At 44.5% G+C, this 17927-nt stretch overlaps 1 protein-coding gene across 1 annotated transcript in view; it reads right to left on the bottom strand.

The window, feature by feature from the left end:
- The window catches only part of LOC137369992 (syntenin-1-like), a 48386-nt gene extending 45473 nt beyond the window's left edge, over positions 1–2913 (bottom strand). Inside the window, exon 1 of the mRNA XM_068031880.1 lies at positions 2780–2913. The gene's annotated coding sequence lies outside the window, so the exon portion shown is untranslated. The remainder of the gene's footprint in view (positions 1–2779) is intronic.
- Between the last annotated feature and the right edge of the window lie 15014 nt (positions 2914–17927).

The following is a 17927-nucleotide window of genomic DNA, read 5'->3' as shown; positions in this document are numbered from 1 at the left end:
ATTTCACGCAAGGGTTCCGTTCCTTTCGCCAACTCTATTGCATCTGTTTTGATGATGCCACCTTCCACAGCAAAGCTTCCGAAATGTCATTTTTCCCCAGACGAGTGTTCCAGGCCATCATTATAGACAAGACCCTCAACCAACTCTATCCTTTTCCAGTGCTTACTCCCTCACATCTGCTCATCCCCTCTGAAACCACCAGCTTCTGCATTTGACAGATCATCTTTTGCCATCTCCAACATGATCCCAAACATAGTCGCTTGCCCTCTCAGTCTGACAAAGTAATTATTCCCTATTACAAAATAAAAGCAAAATACTGCAGATGCTGGAAATATGAAATAAAAACAAGAAATGCTGGAAATATTCAGCAGGTTTGGCAGCATCTGTGGAGAGAGAAGCAGAGTTAACGTTTCAGGTCAGTGGCCCTTCTTCAGAACTGACAAATATAAGAATGCAAGTAAAGCAGGGGGTGGGGCAAGAAATAACAAAATAGGTGTTGATAGGACAAGGTCAAAGAGAATAACTGACCAGAAGGTCAAGGAACAAAGGCAAACGGTATGTTAATGGTGTGCTAAAAGACAAAGTGTTAGTACAGAGAGGGTGTGAATTGACTATAAAGCACAAGACACTCCAAGCACAAACATTACATTTTTTTTTTAAAAAAACAAAGTGGGGAGGCACAGTAGAAACAAACTAACCAAACTAAAAAAACTAAAATAAAATAACCAAATAAAAAAAGAGAAAAGCACTAAACATAAAAAGGGGGGCCCGTCATGCTCTGGAATTACTGAATTCAACGTTCAGCTGGCTAAATGAGATGCTGTTCCTCGAGCTTGCGTTGATGTTTGCTGGAACACTGCAGCAATCCCAGGACAGAGATGTGAGCATGAGAGCCGGGGGGGCATTGAAATGGCCAGCAAACAGAAGCTCAGGGTCATGCTTACAGACTGAGCGGAGGTGTTCCACAAAGCAATCACCCAATCTGCATTCGGTCTCCCCAATGTAGAGACCACCACATTGTGAGGAGCGAATACAGTATACTACATTGAAAGAAATACAAGTAAATCACTGCTTCACCTGAAGGGAGTGTTTGGATCCTTGGATAGTGAGGAGGGGATAAATGGGCAGGTATTACACCTCCTGCAATTGCAGGGCAAGGTGCCGTGGGAAGGGGAAGAGGTGGTGGGGTAATGGAGGAGTGGATGAGGGTGCTGCAGAGGGAACAATTCCTTCGCAATGCTGACAGGGGAAGGGAGGGAAGATCCGTTTGGTAATGGCATCTCGCTGGATGTGGCGGAGGATGATCCTTTGGATCTGGAGGCTGATGGGATGGAAAGTGAGGATAAGGGGAACCCTGTTGGAGTTGACGACCTCCCCCCTTTTTATTTGGTTATTTTATTTTAGTTATTTTTTTCTTTTTTATTTGGTTATTTTATTTTAGTTTTTTTTAGTTTGGCTAGTTTGTTTCTACTGTGCCTACCCACTGTTTCTGTTTTTTTTAATTTTTTAATGTTTTTGCTTGGAGTGCTTTGTGCTTTACAGCAATTCACACCCTCTCTGTACTAACGCTTTGTCTTTCAGCACACCATTAATATACCGTTTGCCTTTGTTCCATGACCTTCTGGTCAGTTATTCTCTGTGATCTTGTCCTATCAACACTTTCTCTTTTGTTATCTCTTGCCCCACCCCCTACTTTACTTGCTTAAAATCTTTTACATTTCTAATATTTGTCCGTTCTGAAGAAGGGTCACTGACCTGAAACGTTAACTCTGCTTCTCTCTCCACAGATGCTGCCTGACTTGCTGAGTATTTCCAGCATTTCTTGTTTTTATTCCCTATTACAACCTGGTTCAAGCTTCCCATGCAGCTGTCATCTATTCTCATTCCTTGCAAGAACAGGAGATAAAACACTTTCCCCTTCATGTTCTCCCACACTATTGCCCAGTGCCCCAAACACCTTTTCCAGTAAGACAACAGTTTACATGTACTTTTTATAATTAAATGTATAGCATTACTGTTCACAATGTAGTCTCCTCTATCTCAGAACAAAGGTTAGGTAATCACTTTGCTGGACCAATCCATTCTGTCTGCAAGTGTGAGCTTGAGTTATCTGGCCCTTGTTACTTCTGACCTCTGACTTTGATCTTCCACACTTTTCCATTGAAGCGCAATGCCATCTGAAGGAACAACACTTTGCTATCCTCCTTTAATTGTTCCCACAGCTGGCATCTCAAAAAACAAATCTATTTCATTTGTCTTTGTCATACAGCTATCACCACCACCATTTTGCCATCTCTTGTTCTCCACCTAAGCATTTTACAAGACATTCTATTTGTTTCCTTAAGTGTCCTGTCTATTTTCCCTGATTTCAGTGACCCTGGTCCTTTTTAAATGTTACTCATCTGCAATATGCCCGGTATTCGGGAAGAGGTTATACTCCAAACACTGACCTGTGCTCTCTCCACCGGCACTGCTACCTCATCATCTGATGCTGTTTAAGAACTGGTTTCCTTGACGTCACAGCCAGGCAGGGGCAGTGATCGGAGCGGCTCTCCGGATCCGCTCGCTCTTCCCTCACTGCAACACCTGCCCCGTTACATGGCAACCTGAGACCCAGGCCCCCAATTTCAACTAGTCAGCTTCTTTCCAAGGACATTGCGGTCCAATGTTCTTGATACTATTATAAACTGTTTCTTTAAACCGAAAAACCCCTCCAGCTACAAGAAAGAATAGTATTTTAACAACGCGTTAATGATAGATTCAGAGCACCTCGCCTCACCTGAGCAGAAATGAGATGGCCTTGTTGATCGATCGGACGGTACTACAGCCGAATCTCCGCACTGAAACTGCGCCTTCCTTCTCTCACTCTGACTGTTGGATTGTCTCGTGACGCGACTCGAGACACCGAAAGGAAGCGCGTCACGGAGCAAGGGGCAGCTGCACGCTCACACCGCCCTTAGCAATGCCTGAAGGAGGGGGGGCCCTAGCAACGTGTGGGCGAGGAGCTGCAGAGCCTGGATCTTTACGAATGGCCAGTCTTGCTGTCAACACTCTCAGAAATGGCCTCACCAGTGTGTAAAGGGAGATGTTTAATTCCACTGCTGCAGGACAGTTCACCGCAGAATCGTCACCAGGTTTTCTTGTTTAATGTAGATGGATTTCTAGTCATGATTTGAGTATCGGTTTCACTTGTAGACATCAGGAGCTTGTGTGTAATGTATCCAACACTCACCAAGCATAAATAGAGCAAATATAACATAATGATATATATATAGACCGCTTACTTATGATTTTCACAGAACACTGGACGATGAGGTGTTTTGATCCTTGATGCACCGAATATGTAATGAAAAGGAAATTTGATTTATTCACTCACTGTAAATGAATGGTCTTGATAATACATTGCATGTTAACATGTCATAACACCCTGATTGCTGTAAAAACACATTCACTGACAAGTTAAGCAATACCATTGAGAGGCTGTTAGTAACTTAAAGAATGTTGGAAAATTTCAGCAGATTTTTCAGAGAAAATGTTCTTAATACAAAGAATTTTCTTGAAAAACAACTCAGAGGCTCTGTGTGTAATAGGCAGAAGTGCAGATTTTCCACCAGAGTTATGCAAAAAGTAACAGAGAATGACATCTTTCAAACTGTAATGATAGAATAAACTTAGATGTGAACTGGCTATCTTTGGTGCCTGTCTTCTTTGTTAAGAACATGAGAACTAGGAGCAGGAGTAGGCCATTCATCCCCTCAAGCCTGCCCTGTCATTCAATAAGATCATGGCTGATCTGCCCCAGACCTCAACTCCACTTTCATGCCAGCTCCTCAAAGCCCTCAACTCCCCGATATTTCAAAAATCTATTTACCTCCTCTTTAAATATTTTTAATGATCTAGCCTCCACAACTCTCTGGGGTAGAAAACTCCAGACATTCACTACCCTTTGAGAGAAGAAATTCCTTTGCATCTCAGTTTTAAACAAGTATCCCCTTATTCTGTAACTATGGCCCCTCATTCGAGAGTCCCTCACTAGTGGAAACATCTTTTCAACATCTACCCTGTCAAGCCCCCTCAGAATCTTGTATGTTTCAATAAGATCACCTCTCATTCTTCTAAACTCTAATGAATAAAGGTCTAACCTGCTTAGCCATTCTTGACAAGTCAACCCCTTCATCCCAGGAATCAGCCTAGTGAATCTCTTTTGAACTGCCTCCAATGCCAGTATATCCTTTCTTAAATACGGGGACCAAAACTGTACACAGTACTCCAGGTGCGGTCTCACCAACACCCTGTACAGTTGTAACAAGACTTCCCTACTTTTAAACTCCAACTCCCTAGCAATAAAGGCCAAAATTCCATTTGCCTTCTTAATTACTTGCTGCACCTGCATGCTAACCTTTTGTGTTTCATTCACAAGAACACCCAGATCCCTCTGTGCTGCACTTTTTTGGAGTCTTTCTCCATTTAAATGATAGTCTGCCTTTTGATTCTTCCTACCACACTTTCCTACATTAAACTCCATCTGCCAAGTTTTTGCCCACTCACTCAACCTTATCTATATCCCCTTGCAGATTCCTTATGTCCTCATCACAACATGTCCTCCCACCTATTTTTGTATCGTCAGCAAATTTGGATATATTACACTCTGCCCACTCCTCCAAGTCATTAATATGGGTAATAAATAATTGAGGCCCTAGGACGGATCCTTGTGGCACTCCACTAGTTACGTCTTTCCAACCTGAAAAAGATCCATTAATCCTGACTCTCTGTCTTCTGTATGTTAACCAATCCTCAATCCATGCGAATGCATTACCCCCAATGCCTTGAGCTCCTATCTTGTGCAATAATCCTCATCGAATGCTTCTGGAAATCCAAATACACTACATCTACCGGTTCCCCTTTATCAACTCTGCTTGTTATATCCTCAAAGAACTCTAGCAAATTTGTCAAACATGATTTCCCTTTCACAAAATCATGTTGACTGTGTTTGATTGCGTTAAGCTTTTCTAAATGTCCTGCTATTTCTTCCTTAATAATGGACTCCAGCATTTTCCCAACGACCGATGTTAGACTGACTGGCCAGTAGTTTCCTGCTTTTTATATCCCTCCCTTCTTGAACAGGGGCGTCACATTAACAATTTTCCAATCCGCTTGGAGACCCTCCCAGAATCCAGTGAGTTCTGCAATATTTCAGCCAATGCCTCCACTATCTCTGCAGCCATTTCCTTTAAAACCCTTGGATGTCTGCCATTAGTCCCATTAATTCGTCAAATACTTTGTCCCTCGTGATAGAGACTGTTACAAGATCTTTCCTCCCATTAGCTCCTTGCTTATCTGATATCTGTGGGATGTTTATAGTCAACTCCACCGTGAAGACCAATGCAAAATATTGGTTTAAATTATCTGCCATGTCCCTGTTCCCTGTTATTAATTCTCCAGTCGCATCCTCCAAGGGTCCCACGCCCACTTTAGCTACTCTTTTTATAAACCTGTAGAAGCGCTTGCTGTTTGTTTTTATATTTCTTGCCAATTTACTTTCATAATCAATTTTCTCCCTCTTTATTAGCTTTTTAGTCATCTGCTGGTTCCTAAAAAATTCCCAATCCTCTGGCCTACCACTAGTTTTCGCCGCTTTGTATGCCGTAGTTTTTGATTGATTTGTTGGTGCCACTCAATATGTAACTAATTTTGGCGATGAAGATGAAATCAAAGTTCACAAATATCGGTAGCGATCGGCAGCAGAGATTGTGGTGAACAGAACCAGTGGGCTCCTGGTGACCTGCCTGCTCGAATGGCAGAGATTTTAGCCGGATTGAGCGGAGCCTTGCCATTCTTGCCATCATGCACCCACAAGGCGGTGTGGAGCAGATTAGGCCCTGTCACTAATCGCTATGGAATTGGAATCCAACAAGAAGAATACAATCCCAGGAAAGGAGACAAACAAGTAGGATCTTCTATTGACCTTTGGCATGGCATTGTGTCAGATTGGAACTGTCTCCTCAGTTGAATGGGCTGCGACAGGGTCCTAATGTGCATCTGATTACAATTACTCATCTGGCTATGAGAACATTTTTAATTATCAACTAGACTGGTTTTAGGTGCATTTGTTCTACCTAGGCTGACTTGTTTGTTTAGTTTAGAGATACAGCACTGAAACAGGCCCTTCGGCCCACCGAGTCTGTGCCGACCATCAACCACCCATTTATACTAATCCTACACTAATGCCATATTCCTACCACATCCCCACCTGTCCCTATTGTTCCTACCACCTACCTATAGTAGGGGCAATTTATAATGGCCAATTTACCTACCAACCTGCACGTCTTTTGGCTTGTGGGAGGAAACCGGAGCACCCGGAGGAAACCCACGCAGACACAGGGAGAACTTGCAAACTCCACACAGGCAGTACCCAGAATTGAACCCGGGTCGCTGGAGCTGTGAGGCTGCAGTGCTAACCACTGCGCCACTGTGCTTATCAAGATATTTTGTGACAAGCACTCGTGTTGAATCTCGCCTGCCTCACACCTACATGCCCATCGAGCATGTATAAAACTCTATATCACTGTTATGGACAGACGCAGTGACGTGTTTACTGTGTCACTGTTGAACTTGGAAACGGGACAATATGGCTGCACCCACAGGATACATCGGAAGGCTAGGAACATATGAGAGGGCTTGAGAACCATTCATTTTGTATAGTGAAAGAATGGACGTGTTTTTCAGAGCTAATAATGTTTTGGAACTTTAAGGTGAAAGTGAAGAGGTCAGACTCAGAATAAGGCAATTTGAGTATTGCTGAAAAAAAGACATACTGTTGAAGCTTTTCATCTTGCACTCATCAGGACAGACCCAAGAATGCCAATATAAAAGCAAAATATTGCAGATCTGGAAATCCGAAATAAAAACAAAAAATGCTGAAAATACTGACACTGATCTGAAACGTTAAATCTGCTTCTGTCTCCACAGATGCTGCCTGTTCTGCTGAGTATTTCAAGCATTCTTGTTTTTATCCCAAGAATGCCAAATTTCAACGGGAGCAACAGTTTATAATGCATCAGCAAAGGGATGCAGATTGGTTGGCAAGTCGACTCTGATTGGTCAAGGTGTTGCCATGGAGAATGCACCAGGGAACTACTGTTCCCATGCTTTGTTTAATTCAAAAAAGGCACAACACCTGGACTTGCTCCTTTTGCCTGCAGAGGACATGTCTCTGCATATGAATATATGTAGCTTCTAGTAAGCGTAAGTAAGCCACATTGCGAGCTCGACTGATAGTCTTAAATTAGTTGTTAGTGTAATTCTTAACACACTCTGAATGTTCAGTAAGTGCTGTCCAATCGCAGAATCACATCTAATGTTAGAAATTGTGTTCTGAGTTTTGCAAGTACGAGCTGGTTGAGCAAGGTCAGCACTCTGGCTATTGTGAACAGCCGAAGAGACATGCTGTTTGATGCATGCGTGGCTCACTGGCTTGCAAGCTGAAATTAGACTGGAAACATGTTTTCCAAGTTGAGACGACCAAGAAGCTTGATCAGCTATTGAATAGTTACAGAAACATTTTGGAGGACAGCTATGAAGGCATAATCGATGAGGAAGCGCACATCCAAATTAGGCCTGTTGCAAAACCAGCATATTGCAAGGCCAGACTGGTTCCTTATGCTCGCAAACCCAGGTTGAAGAGGAGCTAAAGAAGCTAGAGAGAAATGGTGTGCTAGTGAAAACTGATCACAGTGATTGGGCAACCCCAATTGTAATAGTGCCCAAGTCAGACAAAACTGTAAGACTATGTGGAGACTATAAAGTCACAATTAACTAGGCAGTGGATGATGAGCAATATCCATTAACGATCTCCCAAAATTTGTATGCAGAGTTAGTGGGATTCAAGCTATTCACGAAGTTGGATTTGTCCCACGCTTATGCACCGCTCAATGTGGATTGAGGGAGTCAGCAGTATCTTAGATAAACATACACATGGGGTTATACCCCGACATGAAGCTGCTCTATGGTGTGAAGTCTTCTCCAAAAATCTTCCAAGCTATAATGTATAAGGTTTTGCAAGGAATGCCACATTGCTTGTGCAATCAGGACGATGTGTTTATCGCGACCACAACAGAGGAAGAGAATATTCAAGTGTTGGATGAAGTGTTAAAAAGGCTCAATGATCACAATATGAAGTTTGTGCAATGTGACATAGTGTACCTTGGCCTGAAAATCAATGAAAAGGGGCTACAGCCAATGAAAGAGATGCTCGAGGCTATTGCCAATGCCCCAAAGCCAAAAGATGTGTCTGAGCTTTTTCAGGTATTGTCAATACTACTCGTGATTTCTGCCTGAGCTTGTAATGATGTTGGCTCCATTACATGAGTTACATAGGAACATAGAAGCTGGAGTAGGCCATTCAGCCGATTGAGCCTGCCCTGCCATTCAATATAATTATGGTTGATCATCTACTTCAATGCCTTTTGCCCACACTATCCTCATATCCCCTTATGTCATTTGTATTTAGAAATCCGTCAATCTCTGCTTTAAACATACTCAATGAGTTGTTGAAGAAAGATGTGAAATGGGAGTAGTCTGAAACACAATAAAGTGCTTATGATGCATATAAGAGAAGCTTGACCAGTGATGCACTACTCGTACATTATGACACAAATTGTGACCTGAAGCTAGCATGCACGCTTCAAACTATGGTGTTGGAGCAGTGATCAGAAATGTGTATGACGGTCAAGAGAAGCCTATAGAACTCACATCGTGTACTCGCACCATGAGTGAATGAATAGGAAGTGCAAAAAAACTTCAACAGTTTTTGTTGGGTAGAAACGTCACTCTCATAACAACTCATAACCCCCTAGTCTAGAACCAATCTCTGCAATACTGATGATGGCAGCATCAAGGATGCAGCGGTAGGCTGCATTTCTCTCACTACATACAACATCAAATATCGCAGTTTGAAAGAGAATGTTATCGCTGACACACTGCTGTGTTTCGCTGTGAAGGTACAATCTTCACAATAGGAGTAGGAGGTGATGACTTTCCAATGACTGCAAATAAATTTGCAACTGAAACTCAGAAAGACTGAGTGTTGAAAAGAGTCTACGAGTAGACATTGTATGGTTGGACAGAATTTGACCACTGTATAGGCGAAGAACTGAAATTGTTCCACAATTGTCGCAATGAATTGTCATGTGAGCAGGGCTGCATCAAGTGAAGTCATAGAGTTCTTTGAGAGATAGGATTTGGCAGAGCTCCATACTGAACACACAGGAATAGTCAGTATGAAATCCATAGCAAGAGGTTTTGCTTATTGGCCTGGTCAAGACAGTGACCGAGAATCACTGTTAAGCAAATGTACTATCTGCTAAAACTATAGAAATAAGCCACCAAAAACCCTTTTGCAGTCATGGTCATGGCTGACGTAACCATTTCAAAGAGTTCATTTAGACTTTTGTGAAAAGGAAAATGACAATTTCTTGGTACTCATCGATAGCCACTTGAAGTGGATTGAAGTAAAGCACATGGGTCAAAATACCAATAGTGAGCGATCAATAGATGAGATATGGTTTATTTTTGCTTGTCATGGATTGCTTGAGGAGCTTGTCTCAGATAACGGCCCTCAATTTCATTCTGCCCTGTTCCAAAATTTTAGGAAGCAAATAGTATTAAACATACCCTCATTCCTCCTTACCATCCTGCATCAAATGGAGCAGCTGAAAGATTTGTTAGGATAGTTACAGAAGCACTCAAGAAACAAGGGGAGGCAGTGGCATAGTGGTATTGTCACTGAACTAGTACCCAGGGTATTGCTCATGGGTTCAAATCCCACCACAGCAGAAGGTGGAATTTGAATTCAATTAATAAATCTGGAATTAAAAAGCTAGTCTAATGATGGCCATGAAACCATTGTTGATTGTGGTAAAAACCTATCTGGTTCACTAATGTCCTTTCGGGAAGGAAATTTGCTGTCCTTACCTGGTCTGGCCTACATGTGACTCCAGACCCACAGCAATGCAGTTGACTCTTACATGCCCTCTGAAATGGCCTAGCAAGCTACTCAGTTGTATCTCACCGCTACGAAATCAATAAAAGAGAATGAAACTGGACGGACCACCTGGCATCGACCGAGGAAACGACAACGGCAAACCCAGCCCTGTCGACCCTGCAAAGTCCTCCTTGCTAACACCTGGGGGCTTGTGCCAAAGTTGGGAGAGCTGTCCCACAGACTAGTCAAGCAACAGCCTAACAGTTATACTCACAGAATCATACCTGACAGATAATGTCCCAGACACTGCCATCACCATCCCCAGGTATGTCCTGTCCCACTGGCATGACAGACCCAGCAGAGGTGGTGGCACAGTCGTATACAGGAGGGAGGGAGTTGCCCTGGGAGTCCTCAACATCGACTCTGGACCCCATGAAGTCTCATGGCATCAGATCAAACATGGACAAGGAAACCTCCTGCTGATTACCACCTACCACCCTCCCTCAGCTGATGAGTCAGTACTCTTCATGTTGAACACCACTTGGAGGAAGCACTGAGGGTGGCAAGGGCACAGAATGTACTCTGGGTGGGAGACTTCAAATTCCATCACCAAGAATGGCACGGTAACAACACGACTGACCGAGTTGCCGAAGTCCTAAAGGACATATCTGCTAGACTGGGTCTGCAGCAGGTGCTGAGGGACCCAACAAGAGGGGAAAACATACTTGACCTCATCCTCATCAATCTGCCTGCCGCAGATGCAACTGTCCATGACAGTATTGGTAGGAGTGACTGCCGCACAATCGTTGTGGAGACGAAAACTCGCCTTCACATTGAGGATACCCTCCTTTGTGTTGTGTGGCACTACCACCGTGCTAAATGGGATAGTTTTCGAACAGATCAGGCAATGCAAAACTGGGCATCCATGAGGCGCTGCGGGCCATCAGCAGCAGCAGAATTGTACTCAACCACAAACTGTAACCTCATGGCCCGGCATATCCCCCACTGTACCATTACCATCAAGCTAGGAGACCAACCCTGGTTCAATGAAGAGTGCAGGAGGGCATGCCAGGAGCAGCACCAGGCATACCTCAAAATGAGGTGTCAACCTGGTGAAGCTACAACCCAGAACTATCTGCGGGCCAAACTGCGAAAGCAGCATGCAATAGACGGAGCTAAGCGATCCCATAACCAATGGATCAGATCTAAGCTCTGCAGTCCTGCCACATCCAGCCATGAATGGTGATGGACTATTAAACAACTAACTGGAGGAGGTGGCTCCGCAAATATCCCCATCCTCAATGATGGGGGAGCCCAGCACATCAGTGAGAAAGATAAGACTGAAGCATTTGCAACAATCTTCAGCCAGAAGTGCCGAGTTGATGATCCATCTCGGCCTCCTCCTGAAGTCCCCAGCATCACAGATGCCAGACTTCAGCCAATTTGATTCACTCCGCGTGATATCAAGAAACAACTGAAGGCACTGGATACTGCAAAGGCTATGGGTCCTGACAATATTCCGGCAATAGTACTGAAGACCTGTGCTCCAGAACTTGCCGCGCCCCTAGCCAAGCTGTTCCAGTACAGCTACAACACTGGCATCTACCCTGCAATGTGGAAAATTGCCCAGGTATGTCCTGTGCACAAAAAGCAGGGCAAGTCCAACCCGGCTAATTACCACCCCATTATTCTACTCTCAATCATCAGTAAAGTGATGGAAGGTGTTATCAACAGTGCCATCAAGCGGCACTTGTTTGGCAATAACCTGCACAGTGATGCTCGGTTTGGGTTTGGTCAGGGCCACTCAGCTCCTGACCTGATTACAGCCTTGGTTCAAACATGGACAAAAGAGCTGAACCCAAGAGGCAAGGTGAGAGTGACTGCCCTTGACATGAGGCAGCATTTGACCGAGTATGGCATCAAGGAGCCCTAGCAACAATGAGGTCAATGGGAATCAGGGGGAAAACCCTCCGCTGGCTGGAGTCATACTTAGTGCAAAGGAAGATGGTTGTGGTTATTGGAGGTCAATCATCTCAGCTCCAGGACATCACTGCAGGAGTTCCTCAGGCTAGTGTTCTAGGCCCAACCATCTTCAGCTGCTTCATCAATGACCTTCCTTCAATCATAAGGTCAGAAGTGGGGATGTTCGCAGATGATTGCGCAATGTTCAGCACCATTCATGACTCCTCAGATACTGAAGCAGTCCGTGTAGAAATGCAGCAAGACCGAGACAATATCCAGGCTTGGGCTGATAGGTGGCAAGTAACATTTGCGCCACACAAGTGCCAGGCAATGACTATCTCCAACAAGAGAGAATCTAACCATCTCCCCTTGACATTCAATGGCATTACCATCGCTGAATCCCCCACTATCAACATCCTCGGGGCTACCATTGACTAGAAGCGGAACTGGAGTAGCCATTTAAATACCGTGGCTACAAGAGCAGGTCAGCGGCTCGGAATCCTGTGGTGACTAACTCACCTCCCGACTCCCCAAAGCATGTCCACCATCTACAAGGCAGAAGTCAGGAGTGTGATGGAATACTCTCCACTTGCCTGGATGGGTGAAGCTCCAACAACACTCAAGAAGCTCGACACCATCCCGGACAAAGCAGCCCGCTTGATTGGCACCCATCTACAAACATTCACTCCCTCCACTGCCGACGCACAGTGGCAGCAGTGTGTACCATCTACAAGATGCACTGCAGCAATGCACCAAGGCTCCTTAGACAGCATCTTCCAAACCCGCGACCTCTACCAACTAGAAGGACAAGGACAGCAAATGCATGGGAACAGCACCACCTGCAAGTTCCCCTCCAAGTCACACGCCATCCTGACTTGGAACTATATCACCGTTCCTTCACTGTCGCTGGGTCAAAATCCTGGAATTCCCTTCCTGACAGCACTGTGGGTGTACCTACCCGACATGACTGCAGGGGTTCAAGAAGGCAGCTCACCACCACCTTCTCAAGGGCAATTAGGGATGGGCAATAAATGCTGGCCTGGCCAGCGGCGCCCACATCCCATGAATGAATAAAAAAAATGTACTGCATGAGTGTTCAAATTTCAGTATGAAACAACAGTTGGCTAATTTCCTGCTGAAGTTCAGAACAACCCCACACTCCACTACAGGAAGCCTGCTGGGCTTCTGATGAGATGGTTGACATGTTTGAGTATAGTTCTACCAACCTTGACTGTTAAAGTTGAACACAAGCAGTTCAGTTAAAAATCTCAGTATGACACAAACAAAAAGGAACACAGTTTCAGGCAAAATGAGCATGTTCGTGTTCTGAGCCCCCCTCACAATTCACACAAGTGGGATGTGGGAAATGTAGTCGAAGTGTGTGGAACCAAAAGATATTCAGTTGAAATTGATGGAAGGGTGAGAAATATTGATGTAGATCACATCCTCAGCAAGGGATGAACCAAAACACAAGCATGGTCCAACTGATCTTGAGCTCATGCCAGACTTTGAATCAGTTCAAACTTCAGTGTCTGAAGTACCAATTTCTGAGAAAGAAACAGGATTTTCTTTGATACTGAACCAAAATCTGACTCTACATCAAAACCTCGTAGGAGATCAGGAAGGCTTCATAAACCAGTGTTTCAACCAGGTGAGAAAGGGGTCTAGGACTCCCCTCTCAGACTTTTCCTGGTTTGACCATAACAGGGTTTAACTTTTAAAACACTGTGTTTTAGTTTCCCTCTCAGTGAGCCCTTGCTCACTGCTCTCCAATTGTAATGGCAAAGAAATCAACCAGACAGGTTTACTCAGATTTAAACAAGAAAGGTGTAAATTTATTAACCTTAAAACTCTCAATCAGTTAAAACTACTAAAAATATGTGGCGCGACCGCCCTAGCATGCATACGTGATAACACAGACGCAAATAGAGACAGAAAAAGAGAAAGAATCAGAGGGGAAAGGTTTGAACCAGTAGATGAAACTTAGTTACTGATTTTGGATTGGTGTAAAGTCTTTGATTGAATTAAGTCTTGTAGTTCTCGGGGCCCAGTGCATATAGGGACAGGTGGGAATGTGGCAGGAATATGGAATTAGTGTAGGATTAGTATAAATGGGTAGTTGATGGTCGGCACAGACTTGGTGGGCCGAAGGGCCTGTTTCAGTGCTGTATCTCTAATAAAAAAAGAGGAAACAGGTCTGGGTGCATGCAAGGACTTAAATCCCCTGGAAGTGACATTGTGTGACATCGTCCTTTCCATTTCCGGGTTTCACCCAGACAGGTTCAGAGGCAATTCCTGTCTAGCCGTTGGCAAAAAGTTAATCAAAATATTCAAAGGTCCCCCACCTAGTGTGTCTTTAACCCTGCATTCTGGCTTGAACAGCCAGCACACAGGTTCCATGCTCTCTGCATCTGCCCGGGGTGAGAGAAGCTAGTTCACAGCCAGCAGTAATTACTTACTGAAATTGACGTGCTGAGAAGACTTTAAAGACTGAAATTGGCAAGCTTGTGGTTAGTCACTGTGAAAGGTTTGTAATTACAGGAGTACATCTGACAGCCTGAAATCACTGGTCTCAGAGGCAATTGCAACTTTTTAGAGTAACTTTCAAGTACCTTGGAGTATATTCCCCTGCATTTCAACTTCCTTGCTGTCAACCCTCACTGCAGCATAGGAGAAACCTGTGCAGCAGCAGCCTGGACCTCTGAGGATAAAGAACAGAATCAGCCACCCCACAGCAGCAACAACAAGGGCAGCAACAGCAGCAACACCACCAGTGGTAGTTGCCTACTCTGCAGCTGCATGCCACCCAACAGGACACAGGAGATGAACAGAGAACTCCAGTGTGAAGGAGGCAAAACTCCTGGCACAGGTTGTACAGCTCAGGGTAAGCTTCTGGAACATGTCAGATCAAGGAAACCTAGCCAAATTGAAGTCAATGGGAATCAGGGGGAAAACTCTCCACTAATTGGAGTCTTACCTAGCACAAGGGAAGATGGTTGTGGTTGTTGGAGGCCAATCGTCTCAGCCCCAGGACATTGCTACCCCAGGTAGTGTCCTAGGCCCAATCATCTTCAGCTACTTCAGCAGTGACCTTCCTTCCATCAGAAGGTCAGAAGTGGGGATGTTCATTGATGATTGTATGATCTTTAATACCAGTCACAATTCCTCAGATACTGAAGCAGCCCATGTCCATATGCAGCAAGACCTGGACAACATTCAGGCTTGGGCTGATAAGTGACAAGTAACATTCGTGCAACAGCAGTGCAGGCAATGATGATCTTCAACAAGAGAGAATCTAACCATCTCCCCTTGACATTCAATGGCATACCCGTCGCTGAATCCCCCCTATCAACATCTTGGTGGTTACCATTGATCAGAAACTGAACTGCAGCAGCCACATAAATACTGTGGCTACAAGAGCAGGTCAGAGGCTGGGAATTCTATGGTGAGTAACTCACTGCTTGAATCCCCAAAGCCTGTCCACCATCTACAAGGCACAAGTCAGGAGTGTGATGGAGTACTCTCCACTTGCCTAGATGGGTGCAGTTCCAACAATACTCAGCAAGACCAGGCTGCTGACTGCAGCAACTCACCACACCTCCTTTGACAGCACCTTCCAAACCAACGACCTCTTCCACCTAGAAGGACAAGGGCAGCAGACATGTGGAAACACCACCATCTTCAAGTTCCCCTCCAAGCCACACCATCCTGACTTGGAAATATATCACTGTTCCTTCACTGTCGCTGGATCAAAATCCTGGAACTGCCTCCCTAACAGCACTGTGGGTGTAACCGCACCAATTGGACTGCAGTGGTTCAAGAAGGCAGCTTACTACCAACTTCTTAAGGGCAAGTAGGGATGGGCAACAAATGCTAGCCTTGCCAGTGTCATCCATATCCCATGAATCAAATTTTTTAGAAGTCGGTCATGGCAGATATCTGCAGCCAGCTGGAAGCAGACCTTCTTCCAAGAGGATCAGGTGGCCATGCATTGCCAGTGTCCATCAAAGTCACCACAATCCTGAATTTCTTCACTTCATGCCCCTTCCAGGGATCTGCTGGAGAATCTCCAGGATATCACAGTCAGCTGCCCACAAGTGCATTACCCAGGTCACCAATGCCTTGTTTGCCAAGGTCGCCAATTGTATCAACTTTACCATGGATAAGGCCACTCAAAGCCAGAGAGCTGCTGGCTTCACAGCACTGGCTAGATTTCCAAATATCTGGGGGGTGATTGATGTGTCAATCAAGGCTACTCAGACAAGCCGAGCATCTTCACGAATCGGAAGGGCTTCCAATGCCTTAACATCCAGCTAGTTTGTGACCACCACAAGCTGATCATGCATGTTTGTGCCAGATATCCAGGGAGCTGCCATGACTCCTCCATTCTTGATCAATCACGTCTGCCGCAGATATTCTCTCCACCACACAGCATCAACGGCTGGCTTCTGGCAGACTAGGGCTACCCACTGAAGACCAGGCTGCTGACTCCTTTGAGGAACCCTAGCACTGAGACAGAGGAAAGATATAACACAAGTGTCATGCTCATGCAAGGAGAAGTTGTGAAATACATAATGAGCTTATGAAACAAACCCAAACAGACTTGAGGCATGCCAAAGTGGCCTGGATTCAAACTGACCAATCAGGAGAAAGGATTGTGACCAGTGTCGGCAGCACACAAGTGAAGTGGCAGTGCATTCTGGAACAATCGGAGCAGAATCAGTGTTCGTGTTACTTAATTTATTAATTCAAAAGAAAAAATTCCACCTATTTCAGCAAAGGGGAAGGACCCTGCCTGAGATCACCATCTTTAAACTACATGTAGGCAGAGACTGGAGTTGGCCTTGAACTCCCTACCTGAGAAATCAAACCAGGTTTTCACCATTGAACTGTGACTGAGATATGACAAGAAAAGTCTGCACAATGCATCCTTCCTCCTTAACCTTCTGAGTTTTTTTTTTCCAGTGAACCAGAAAAAAAAAGGAAAAACCAGACCTGCACTGTTTTACGACTTCACCCTGGTGAAAAAGTAAGTTTTACAGCAAACTTTTAAAACCGTAAGACCTAAATGCATGATACCTTTAATCTCAATCTTTTCTTGTGTGTGTGCATGTATGCGTGTGAGAGTGGGTGAAGTTGTGTATATTTTTGGGTGTTGTATAATAAACATTTATCTTTCTTTTAAACTTACAAGAAAACCTGTCATTATTCTGTTTGTTAACACTTTTAAAAACACACTGGCTTTGGTCAGTTGAGAGGTGAAAAAAGAGGAAACCATCCCTCTCATCTTCCATCTATCCGTAACAGAGGCCATATCATCACCAGGGAAATAATAGAGCAAGCGATTGGGTTCCTCAAGCTGTGGTTTAGGTGACTGGATAGATCTGGACGCATCCTTCAATATGCCCCAGCAAGGTCTCCAGGATTGTTTGGTTCGCTGTGCCCTTCAATACATGGTGCTGCAGATAGGAGTGGAGCTACAGCAGAGGAAGAAGGAAAATAGCCACCATCCTCTGAGAAAGAGGGGGAAGAAGAGAAGGAGGAGCCAGATGTGCCCATGGTTCCAGCAGGTACACACTTGGCTGTCAGAGAAGCCCATGATGGACCCATTCAGGCACGTCACTTAATATATGTGTGTGCAGCCATTTGACAGTTCCATCAGAAATGCTGTGCACCCCCTCCCTGCATCTCTTGCTCAAAACCTTCAATCAGTGTCCCTAGTCCTGTACCATCAGTTAATGGGAACAGTTTTTCTTTGTCTAACTTATCTTAGCCTGTCATAATCTTGTATACTAAAATAAAATACTGCAGATGCTGGAAATCTGATATAAAAACAAGAAATGCGGGAAATATTCAGCAGGTCTGGCAGCATCTGTGGAGAGAGAAGCAGAGTTGACGTTTCAAGTCACTGACCTTTCATGAGAACAGTTTGGATGAATGTCCATTGTAATGAGTTCCTTTTATGTTATCTGATGCAACATAA

The sequence above is a fragment of the Heterodontus francisci genome, chromosome 5 (genome assembly GCF_036365525.1).
Source record: "Heterodontus francisci isolate sHetFra1 chromosome 5, sHetFra1.hap1, whole genome shotgun sequence".
Taxonomy (NCBI): Eukaryota; Metazoa; Chordata; class Chondrichthyes; order Heterodontiformes; family Heterodontidae; genus Heterodontus; species Heterodontus francisci.
This window is presented reverse-complemented; position numbering and strand designations above follow the sequence as displayed.